Below are 13717 nucleotides of genomic sequence, written 5' to 3'. Positions count from 1 at the left end.
GAAAACAGATGAATTGCAAAAAAAATTAATTAATATTTTCTTCATTTTTTGTTAATTTTGAAATAAAATAAAATAATTAATTTATCAAAAATCTAGACTATTTAGTCTTTATATTTTGATTTAATATAATTTATTCCTATAATTAAAATGGGTGCTCACGAGCTTACATGTAACCAAAGGGAAAAAATGAAATTGAGAGAAAAAGTAAAATAAATTGATTATTTTTCTTTACTTAATTCAATAAAATTTGCTTCTCTCAAAGTGGAGTAGTCAAGATCAAAGAAGAATAAAAGCTCTAAAAGAAGGCCAAATTGATATGTGAATAAAAGATTGGTAATGAAAAGTACTTCCACTAACACTTAAAATCTACCTTAATTAAATGTCAAAATTTCCATGTACCGACGTTCACCACAATCGAAAGATAATATCTAAACCCATCTACCATTTAGAAAATGAAATTTGCCCAATCACCATTAAGTCATTAACCCTAACTTACTTATCTTTTTTAATACATTATTTTTAATGTCTCCAGAAGAGACTTTAATTTCCATCAAAATAGTGTTATAATCAAGTATATTCGCACCTAAAATTTAAGCACTAATCTTATTAAATTTGTTTAAGAGTTGGGTTAGTTGCCTCAACTTAAAACTTCAACAGTTTAAATAAAAATATTATACTTAAAATAATAAATTTTAATCATGAAAATTAAATTCATTTAAAATATGAGTTGGATTCAAATTTTACTATTCAAAGCACAAGTTAAACTCAATCCAATACGTTTTCATATTATATATCTTAAATAATAAATAAAAGTAATACGCAGCAGTTTTAGATGAATTTGTGTTAAGCATTTATCAATAAGAATAATTCTTCTTTCTGTAAAATTTAACACTCCTATTTTGAGAAATCTAAAGTATTTATATATAATATTAATACCATACATAAATTTGATTCGAAATCAATATTTTATAACTACTAGACCATCGATTCATGGTTCAATTGAATAAATTATTAAAATTATAAAAATTCAATTTAATTAATTTTTTAACTCAGTTCAACTGATCTATACCAGTTCGTGAATCGATCAGTCCAACCCTTATTTTGAATTGATATCCTCAATCGATTACTAATCAAATTAATCTGACTAATCAATTTAATAAAATTTTGAAAATAATATTCGAAATTAATTTGAGTCAAAAACACCTACTTAGATGTAATTGATAGTGATATATGTTTATAAACCATGTGATTAAAATTGTGTATAATTAATTCGCCGTCACTAATATTTCTTTTTTCTAACATGATAAGATCTTCGTTGAAGGTTCAAAAAATTTCTTTTTTCCTTTGCAAGTTGTGGATAAAATGGTAGTCAAAAAAATCATAAAGACGTGTTGATAAGGGTGAGCCACCTTTTCAAATAGGCTGTTCTACAAAGCGTTTATGTGGTTCTTTCTTAGAATCACCGCCTCACGGTATGCACGCCGTTGCCAACAGCTCGCCCCAGTTTGCATTACTTTGCAAGTTTCAAACCAAAATATCGACTGTCATTTTCGTATGATGAATCTTCCTCGAATTTATTGGGAGACATAAAACTTGTCATTTACTTAATGGAGATTACTTTTTTATTCAATATTAAATGCATTTGCATAGTTGTTGGATCTGATTAGATTGAACCAGTTGAATTGAAAATTAATTGTGTTGATCGATTTAGATAATAAATTGAATTTATTTTTGAGTGAATTGATTGAATTAAGACAAAAAAAAATTGAATCAACAATTGAAATCGAAAATTAATAGGTTGATCAATTTTATCATTGATCTAATTTTAAAATTATGATATTTTATCAATCAGATTTGATTTAACCATAAAATTGAGGATCCAGAAAATTTAATATCTTAAGTTTTAGTTTTAATACTCTTTATAAATTATATATAGATAAGTCCCATAATGTGTTTTATAATAATTTATTCGATGATAATTGTCCGAATATATTATTTGTAATGTTAATTCTATTTATAACTTTAAAATGAATCTCGAATTAGAACAAATGATTTATACAAAAAAATTAAAATATGATTTAATAAATAGCTTCTATATTTATAAGATTGTGTCAAAATTAGGCTTTCTTTATAATATATAATATAAAATATTCACAAATAAAATTTAAACCTAAAAATAATAAAGCTAAGAATCCTTAAAACTTTATTCACATAAAATTATTATGCTATTATTATATCTAAATGAACTTTTGCTATAAATGAAGAGTTGATTTGGGATACGGGTTGAGTTTATTTGTATATAATAAAGTACAGGGCTTAAAGAAAATAATTAGTTGAATGGTTTTCTAAGTAGCTTCGCCAAATAATTATTATCGTTTGAGCAATCAATTTAAAATTAAGGACTTAATAATAAAGAATATACCTTGCAAAATTAGATGCATAAAGTTATCTAAATATATTCATTGTTATGTATAGAAAAATTAATTAGCAAGGGATTCAATTAATTACATCAAATCAAATAAAATTAAAACTTAATATAATTGCTCTACAGTACAATCACAAAATAATATATTCTCGAAAAATTATAATTAAAACCAACACGGTATAAAGTATAACTTTATTGACAACACAATCCATTAAACGACAACCATTAAGTACAACTAGTAAAAGGTACCAAATCAAAGAAAACCAAAATAAAAACGTCATTCAGAACCACCTATTCTCGTTGTTCTAATACTTGCATGTTGTTGCTATCATAAAAACCTCGATGGAGGAGAGAGATATATAGCAAGGAGTGCTAAATTAGAGGTGCCAAAAAGTTATTGGAAATGCACCATTATGATCAACCGCTATTAATAGCATCCTAGCCATGCCATTATTGTGCCATAATGAGCTCTAGTTAACAACAACAATGTCGAAGGTCCCCAAAAGGCTCCTCAACATTGATGATGCACAAAATCGGTTGGCAAAACTAAATCGATAGATGTTACATTGGCATAACCTCCTCCTAAACTTCCCAAAATTGAAACTTTTCGAAAACAAAATTAAAAGAAACAACTAAAAAGCACTAAAAATTACATTTACTAAAACTATAACTACAGACTTTGCCGCCGCTTTTGGGGTGTGCTTGGTTGGATGGAAAAGTGGAGGGATGGAAAGAAAAATAAATTTGAGTGTGTTTGGTAGAGAAGAAAAGTGACAGGAAAGAAAATAAGAGATGATAATTTTCCATACTAATACATAAAAACTAATTTTTCCAATTTGAAATGATAAAAGGAGAGAAAATGAGAGAGATGTGTATGCTAGTTCAAATTTATGCATGTTCCAATTTTTCTATTTTCTTTCATCTCATTTTGCAACTCTGCCAAACAATAGAGGTAAAAAATAAATAATTTCCTTCCTATTTTTCCATCACTCCTACCGAGCACCATTTTGGAATGAAAAATAATTGTTTTCTATTATTCAAATTTTCTACTATTTCAATTTTCCATCATTCCATTTTTCTTTCCACTCAATAACACTTACCAAAACTCATCCAAAAAAAAAACCTACTGTAAAAAAAAACCAAAATTTTTTTTGGATAAATTATATTCTAATCTTTCTATTATTACAAAAGAAATAAATTAATCATTATATAACCTATATTAAATGAAATCCTCAATAAATGACATGAAAACAATTATCTCTTTAATAATTATGAAATACAAAAAATCAAAATAATAATAATAATAATAAAACCCACAACCTGTTCATAAAGATTGGAAGGCGATCAATCGGTTGGCATGTGGCACAATTCGATCATGCCTTTCTCGAGAGCAAAAGTATGCTTTTTCAAAGGAGACTTCTGCAAATAAGTTGTGGGTAGCACTTGAAGAAATTTTTTTGAAGAAAAACAGTCAAAATAAGCTCCACTTGAAGAAAAGACTGTTTCGCTTCACTTACGTCCCAAGTACCACAATGAATGATCACATCACCAAATTTAATCAGTTAGTCACTGATTTACTAAATACGGATGAGACATTCAAAGATGAATATTTGGCTTTGATGCTGTTGGGGTCACTTCCTGAGGAGTTTGAGTTACTAGAAACTACTCTACTTCATGACAGGAGTGATATATCTCTGAGCGAAGTTTGTGCGGCCTTATACAGTTATGAACAGAGAAAGAATGACAAACAGAAAAACTTAATCAGAGATACAGAAGCTTTAGTAGTCCGAGGTCGTTCATACACTCGGAAAAAAACTCAGAAAGGGAGATCAAAGACAAAGTCCAGACTCGGGAAAGATGAATGTGCCTTTTGTCATGAGAAAGACCACTGGAAGAAAAATTGTCCAAAGCTGAAGAATAAGGGAAAAGCTGTTGTAGATGCTTGTGTTGCAAAGCATGATACCAGTGACTCTAAACTATCACTGGTTGCATCATCATCATCATTCCATTCAGATGAGTGGATATTGGATTTGGGTTGTACCTATCATATGTCCCCTAACCGGGAGTGGTTCTCTGCTTTAGTAGAACTAAATAGAGGAGTTGTTTATATGGGCAATGACAATGCCTGTAAAACTGTTGGGATAGGTTCAATCCAATTAAAGAATCAAGATGGATCAATCGAGTTCGACGATGTTGATGCGTGCCGGTTTGAAGAAAATCTCATCTCATTGGGAGCCTTGGAATCCAATGGTTCGGTTGTTACTATGAGAGATGGGATTTTGAAAGTGACATCTGGCGCACTTGTGATATTGAAGGGCATCAGGAAAAATAACTTATATTACTACCAAGGTAGTACAGTTATTGGAGCAGTCGCTACAGCTTCCGGTAACAAAGAATTGGACTCAATGCGGTTGTGGCATATGAAGTTGAGACATGCCAGTGAAAAATCCTTGCAAATTCTGGCAAAGCATGGATTGTTGAAAGGTGCAAAGGCTTGCAAATTAAAATTTTAAGAGCATTGTGTTCTGGGAAAGCAAAAGAGAGTGAAATTCGGCACTGCTATCCATAATACAAAAGGTATTTTGGAATATGTTCACTCAGATGTGTGGGGGCCTTCCAAAACACCTTCGTTGGGAGGAAAACACTATTTTGTTACTTTTGTTGATGACTTTTCCAGAAGAGTTTGGGTGTATACCATGAGAACTAAGGATGAAGTGCTTGGAGTTTTTCTTAAATGGAAAACTATGATCAAAAACCAGACTGGCAAGAAAATCAAGCGGCTTAAGACGGACAATGGAGGGGAATATAAAAGTGATCCGTTCTTCGATGTGTGCCAAGAGTATGGTATTATTTGACACTTCACAGTTAGGGATACACCACAGCAGAATGGAATGGCAGAGCGTATGAATCGAACATTGCTGGAGAAAGTTCAATGTATGTTGTCCAATGCTGGGTTGGGCAAGCAATTTTGAGCTGAGGCTATGACATACGCTGGCCATCTTGTTAATATTTTGTCATTATCTGCATTAGAAAGAAAAACTCCTATGGAAGTATGGTCTGGAAAACCGGCTACAGATTATGATTCCTTACATGTGTTTGGATTCACTACATATTACCATGTGAAGAAGTCAAAATTAGATCCGAGGGCAAAGAAAGCTCTCTTTATGGAAATCACTTTTGGAGTGAAGGGATTTCGTCTTTGGTGCTTAGACATAAAGAAAATGATCTGTAGCAGAGATGTTACCTTTGATGAATTTGCCACATTGAAAAAGGTAGCAGATGAAGATATTCAGACAAGCGATACTCCACAGCAGGTGGAGTGTACTCCAAAACAGGTGGAGTTTGAGCAAATGGGGATTTGTCCAGTTAATAAATCTAATTCTCCAGCCACAATGGAGGAATTAGAGGTTGAAGAGGTTCTGACCCAAGAACCATTAAGTACACCAGAACCAGTTGCAGTTGCAAGGCCACGGAGAGAAATTCGTAAACCTGCTCGATTTACTGATATGGTAGCCTACGCCCTTCACGTTATTGATGATGATATTCCTGTCACTTATCAAGAAGCAATGCAAAGCTTAGAAAGTGACAAATAGAAAAGCGCCATGGATGAAGAAATGCAGTCTCTCCGGAAGAACAATACTTGGGAGTTGGTGCAATTACCGAAAGGTAAAAGGGCAATCGGATGCAAGTGGGTATTCACAAAGAAAGATGGATCTCCTAGCAAGAAAGATGTTCGCTACAAAGCAAGATTGGTAGCTAAAGGCTACGCTCAGAAGGAGGGAATTGACTACAATGATGTATTTTCCCTTGTTGTGAAGCATTCCTCCATTTGAATTTTGTTAGCCTTGGTAGCACAGTTGAATTTGGAACTAGCTCAACTTGATGTTAAGACGACTTTCTTGCATGGTGAGTTAGAAGAGGAGATCCATATGACTCAGCCCGAAGGATACACAGATGCTGATGGTAGAAATTGGGTTTGTAAGCTGAACAAATCGCTATATGGATTGAAACAATCCCCGAGGCAGTGGTACAAGTGATTTGATAGCTTTATGAGAAGGCAGAAGTACACAAGAAGCAAATATGACAATTGTGTGTATTTGCAGAAGCTGCATGACGGATCTTTCATTTATCTACTCTTATATGTTGATGACATGTTAATCGCTTCGAAGAGCCAAAAGGAGATAGACAAGCTAAAGGCTCAGTTGAATCAAGAGTTTGAGATGAAAGATCTAGGTGAGGCCAAGAAGATTCTCGGCATGGAAATAAGTAGAGATAGACAGATAGGCAAGCTTTGTTTGAATCAGAAGCAATATCTGAAAAAGGTATTACAATGTTTTGGTGTAAATGAAAACACAAAACATGTAAGTACCCCACTTGCTTCTCATTTGAAACTTAGTGCTCAATTATCTCCGAAAACTGAAGAAGAAAGAGAATATATGGCAAAAGTCCCATATGCTAATGCAGTTGGGAGTTTGATGTATGCCATGGTGTGTACGCGGCCTGACATTTCACAAGCTGTTGAGTTGTGAGCAGGTATATGCATGATCCTGGAAAAGGACATTGGCAAGCTGTGAACTAGATTCTACGGTATCTTCGAAAAATCATAGACATTGGTTTAGTTTTTGAGAAGGATGAAACACTTGGCTAGTTTGTAGTTGGATATGTTGATTCCGACTTTGCTGGTGATTTAGATAAGCGTCGTTCAACTACGGGTATCTGTTTACTCTTGATAAAGCCCAGTGAGTTGAAGTCTACCTTCTGATCTCTGATGGTGTGTCTACTGAGAGAGAATATATGGAAGTTCTGAAAGTCATTAAAGAGGCTATTTGGCTTAATGGATTGTTGAAAGACTTGGGAGTTGTTCAAAGTCACATTAGTCTATATTGTGACAGTCAGAGCGCTATTCATTTAGCGAAAAATCAAGTCTATCATTCAAGAACCAAGTATATCGACGTAAGATATCACTTTGTGCAGGAAGTCTTTGAAATAGGAAAAATTCTACTTCAGAAGATTTCGACAGCAGATAATCCCGCAGATATGATGACCAAGGTGGTAACAACAATCAAGTTTAATCATTGTTTGAACTTGATTAACATCCTGAGAATTTGAGCACCTTCAGGTGTATGACGCTCGAGAGCGCATTTGTAGGCACTACAAAAGATAGCTTTATCGAATTTGGGGAGTTGAAGGAAGTGTGTGAAGATGTGATTATCCTAATTAAATCTTCAAGGTGGAGATTGTTAACATTAATGGGAGACAACATTAATGGCAAGCAATACAAAGTGGTGCAAGTTTAGCAACCTAAAGTTGACTTTGAAAAAGTGGCATGGGATAAATTTTTTTTGGTCATTGAGATAATGGGCTATTTATTGTTTGGTCCTTAAACCTCAACTATAAATAGGCCTTCTCATTTCTCATTTCAATCATCCCAACCAATCTTTCTCTCTTAGTTTTCTCTCTTCTCCCATTTGAGAATTCTTAAGGAATTTTATTTGTTTGTAATATTTTGGAGATAGTAAAGTTATCATCTGGTGTTAGTGCCCGAGGACGTAGGTATAATTTACCGAACCTCGTTAAAACTCTTGTGTTCTTTCTTGTCCTATTTTTCTTTCAATATTTGAGGGTATAATAGTAATATTTAATTGTGCTATTAAATTACTATAGAAGGGATATTCTGACTAAGGAAAGACTTGGTATTTAAGAGATCCTTGTGATCCACCTCTCTTCCCTGGGAATTGAACTTTGTGTGATTTTTTAGTACAATAATTTACACGCTTCCGACCCTATTGTAACAACACTATTAACGATCTATTTCAGTAAAATTAGACGATATAATTAATATATGTGTTTAGAAAGGACAACAAAAATAACATAGTCAACACCATTAGCTAAAAATATATTCAATTACTACATGAAGTTCTTCCAAGTATGGTGTAATATTCTATAGATTTACACTGATTTTTTTAATTAAAAAAAAACCCACACCCCCGTATTTTTCAATTAAGCCGCATCTTCCTCATCTAAACAATCGAAAAAGAGACAAAATTCTGCAGGGACTGCTATGCTATGACTCTTTTATCCTTTTAAAAGGCAATCTATGTTATAGGGATTATTATAATACTTTTACGGCACAAACAATAGAATTTGAGTTAACTACTAAAAATGGACTATTTGGTAACTCGATAGATACATAAAAGTATGCAACAGCTTTGAAGAGTTTCGGCTGCCATTGATCCAAGACTTTGGTCAAACAAACATATGATATGTGCTAAAAGTAGACTGGTGTGCCGTTTAACAATGCATTTGGACTTATTTGGACGGCTTTGAAAGTGCCATATATGAAGCATTGCTGCTGGCCCACCGCGCCTCATTTCACAAATTATCAACCGTTCAAGAAATCATATATAATTTAAAAACAAAAGCAAAACAAAAGTTGTTTGATTTTTATTGATGTATATTTTTAAATTTAAATCAATAAAAATTAATTTTATTATAAGTTTTATTATATTTTATATTATATTTAAAATTATTTATAATTTTTTAACTTATAAATAAGAGGATAATATATTTCAGTTTAATTAAAACTCACATTTTTATAATAATAATAATATTTATACTAATAAAATAAAGATATCATCAATATTTATTATTATTTTTAATATTAGTGTTAATGTTGAATTTTTTAGTGAAATACGTTATGTAAACAGAGAAATCGGTGGCAGGCAGTAAAACATGTAGCACGCATGTTGGCTTACGCCAGCATCCCCAGCTCACAGCAATATACCTAACTCTGAAAATATAAAGTGACAGCTTCTAATAAATAATTTTTAATATTTTTTATACCAAAATTTCAACGGCGGTTTCAATTTGACAAGCTGAAGATAATATAATTACATAATAAAAACATATACTACAAAATATATTAAAATAGATAAAAGAAATTATGATAGAATTACACACATGTTGGAATTTTGAAGGAGGATTTAAGTTTACCAAAATTAAAAGGATTATCTTCATTTTTGTAGTTGAAGGTTGAATTGCAGGGGTGAAGTTAAAATTTTTTAAGGAGTTAAAATTAAATTATAATTTTTATAATAATAAAAATATATTTTTAAGGGATTAAATTAAAATTTTATCATTTTAGAGATTAAAGTATAATTTTATTTTTATTAATTTAGAATTTTAAATTATTTAAATAAAAAAATTATTTTAGAGGATCCTGCCAATTCCTTGGTTTTCCCTGTTTAATTGTAAACTTTTAGTTTCAAGAAATAGAAGTTATTTAGAAAATATCGAAGAAAATGTGTTTAATTGAAAATTTTAAAAATAATTTTGAAAGATGAAAATATTTTAAAATTTTAAAACAATAAAAATTATACGCACGATGCTTTGTAAGATTGAAAATGATGAAAATAAGAGATTTTAGTCAATTTACCTAATTCAAACCCGCATAAACTAAAAAATTAACAGTAGCTTTTTTAATATTAAGTCTAATCCCTTATTTTGAATCTATATAAATGTAATTTTTTATTTTATTTTGTTAGAGAAAATAATAATTGAACATGTTTTCGTTATTAAAATTATTTTTTATTTCTAATTATCAAACATGTATTTTTAAAAAATAAAACTATTTTTAAAAATAAATATAGAAGTATTAATCTTTTGATAAAAACATATCACTTATCTCATGGGCAAATATTAGGAGGAGGAGCGTCTCCTTAAAATTAAAAAATTAAAGTTAATATATGGTAAATTTTTTTCAAAAATAAAAAAATCTTTTAATTTCATAAAATGATAAAATTAAAAATTAATAGATGATAAATTTATATATTAAACTCTTAAAAACTTAGAATTAAAATTTAACTTATCCTCTATTATTTGAAAACAAATAATATAGATATTCAATTGTATTGGCCAGTCAACATACAACGAAAAAACACAAAAAAATTCAAGGTTGTGATAAGAATACAACTAACTGGAAATTTGTTAAATTATATAGCCAACTAATTTTCAAATAAAATCCAAAAATAGTGCACATTTAACATGCAAATTAGTTTAACGACAAGGAAATATATATATATATATATATATAGATAGATAGATATACATATATTTATATTTAACAACAAAAGTCGTGATCCACCATTTTATATTCACAACTAAAATCTGGCATTTTTTCTATGTGAGGTATTGTGTTGTCATTACCTACCATTTCTATTATACTAAAATTATATTTTATTCTTCAAAAATAAAAACAATTTATTTCGTCGTTTTCAAAAATATAAAATTATATTTTAATTTTTAAAATTTATAATTCAATTTTCACTCAACTGAAAATATTTCCAGATTTGTTCCTGTCTGAACCTACATTAAAATAAATCTAGACAGCAATTACATATGATGAGACTTAAACCCAAATAAAATTTGAGCCAACAACCCATGCGTGCTGGAACTTAAATAGAATGTATCATGCTCTATTATAACACACAATATGTATATATACACACTAAATCAGGGGAAAGTTAGAAAAAAATTTTAGGGGAGGCCGAAATTAAATTGTAATTTTTATGATAGTAAAAATGTAATTTCACCATTTTAATAGCCTATATCTTTATAATTTTAAATAATTAAATCAAAATTTTATTATTTTTAGGGGGTTAAAGTGTAATTTTACCTTTATAAATTAAAATTTTAAAAATTCCAAAGGGTCTAAATGCAAAATTTTACATTTTAGGGGGCCGGTCAATCCCTCTAGTTTCGTCTCTGCATTAGATTATATGGCCACTAAAATTATGTAATAAATATATCTATAAATAACAAATAAAATTTTAGTTGAATAATAAAGTATAAATGTTAACATCTTTAAAGGCTTGATTCCCATCTTATTTTGAGTATTAATAGTTTTATTTTTATATAAAAAATATAAAATGACAAAAATGCTCTTAAAGTAATATAATATATTTTATAAAGTATCTCAAATAATATAATTTATTTTCATTATTACTTAATTGAGTTGTATCCCGTAATCTGAATATCCTTAAATTTTTCATGTTGGAATTTAAAAAAAACAAATGAAAGCTAAAATAGTAAAGATACTAAAATTATTGGAAAGAAATTGGTGCTTAAATAGGTTCATACACTAACTTCCGATCCCATATCAACCATTGTTTATTTCAATAAAACAACCCAAATAAAACAAATCTCATGTAAATAACTCCACAGATTAACAAAAAAAATCCTTGATCCATGTGCATTGGTTTTTGACTTGCTAGATTTGTTCATCATTTTGGGACATTTTATTGAGATATTTTTCTTTAATTATTTCATTTGTTTATAGGAATGTTTAAACTCTCTATAAGTATAGGTGCTTGGGGAGAATGAGAGTAAATGATAGAGGAGACTGCGTGCATGGTTAAACAATTATACAACGTGAACGTGAGTCTACTGTTATTATTACATGAGTTGAGTAGGTTGAGATTAAATTATTTAATAAATAAATTTATGGAATAAGAATCAACAGATGTAGGATTATTAACTCCAACCACATCTTCTTTGTTCAACTTTGCAAAACATTATTCTCAAAATAATTGTTGTAATATAAATTGATTAAAATTTTAAATATTTAAATTGAGTTTTAGTGACACTAAATAAAAAATCATTAATAATCTAGATATTCAATTATGTTGGCTGGTCGATATAAAATGAAAAAAATGCACAATAATCTTCAAGGTTATGATAGAGATGAACCAAATAGAATTTATTCAATGTATTGATCATAAAACAGCCCATTAATTTCCAGATAAATACTAAAAATTGCAGATTTGTCATCACAATTATTTTACGCTACAATAAAAACTCTATATTTAGCCACAAAAGTCATAACCCACCATTTTATCGTGACTACTAATTTTTTGCAATGAATGATCTTTTTTCTCTTTTGTGACCTATTGTCATTATCTATAAATTATTATTATTATATCAATATCACGGATAAGGCGTTGATATTATTGGTTAAGGTTAAAATTTTAAGTTTTTATACATTTAGATTCAATTCTTATCATGAGTAATTATATACATATTGTGATAGATATATGTCAAGTTTATTCTAAATAAACAACCGGCCATTTTTTTCATGGTCCAATTTGAATGGCATTCTAGAAAACTTTAATTGAGGGTTTTTTTTAATAATAATTTATTTAAGGTTTAATATCATTATAAACTTTCGAATTTAAAAAAAAATCAATTAAGATCTTTTGAATTTTTTGCATCCAACTGAGCCCTTAAGCTAAAAAAATCTGACCAAATAAGGCTTGATTTTCTCCTTTCTTTACTTTTTCTCGCGGTTTATTGTTGTTAATGGGTAATGGATAGAAATAGATTGCCTATATATATAATTCAAATTTGTGTTGTTAATAGTCAAATTAGCCCTGCAGTTTAATAATATCAATATCAATCGAATTAATTATAACTACAATTGAAACCAATCATTACAATACAAAATCAGAATTGAAATTATAATCAACACATTTATATAATTACGACCAATATATCAAGTATTATAACTCTTAGACAAAACAACTAATAATCAAAATATATTCTAACATAACTCATACGGTGAAGCTTAATATAATAATAAATTTAATAAAAAAATCTATTATTTGTACATGATCATCGATATCTCTTTAAGAAAAAATCTTCTTAAACCTTTTTTTAAAAAAATTATACCACTAATATATAGTAAGAATAAAAAAGTCGGACCTAATAAATATGGCTAGACTTAGTTTTGAATTTAATTTTTTTTAAAATTTTATTACAAATTTTGACTATATCTATTTTTTAGATAACTCTCCCAACCTATAACTAAAAGGATAATACGTTTTAGCATATTCAAACTCACATCTTCCTATATTTGTAACAATGCACATACTAATTGAGATAATGCACAATCGGTACTACTTTTTTTTTAATATAAATTTATTTTAGAAATTCAATATTTCTATTTAAAACTCTATAAAACTTGTAATATAAGCAAATGATCTAACTCTTAGACTTTACTACTTACTATTTGAGTATTTGGCATTTTGCTTTAATAGTGGCCAACCTTTCATATAAATCTTTTGATGAGTGCTTGACCACTTTACTTTTTAAGCAATTCATTATATAGGGAAATTAGTTGTCTTCCATTTTTATAATACGTTTCTTTAATCAAACACTTGGCAATTTAATCAATTAAATTATTATTAGTGCAATCATAAAATATTTTTGTTTTATTTTAAATATTTTACTTAATAT

This window comes from Gossypium arboreum, chromosome 9, assembly GCF_025698485.1.
Source record: "Gossypium arboreum isolate Shixiya-1 chromosome 9, ASM2569848v2, whole genome shotgun sequence".
Taxonomy (NCBI): domain Eukaryota; kingdom Viridiplantae; phylum Streptophyta; class Magnoliopsida; order Malvales; family Malvaceae; genus Gossypium; species Gossypium arboreum.
Note: the sequence above shows the minus strand (reverse complement) of the source record.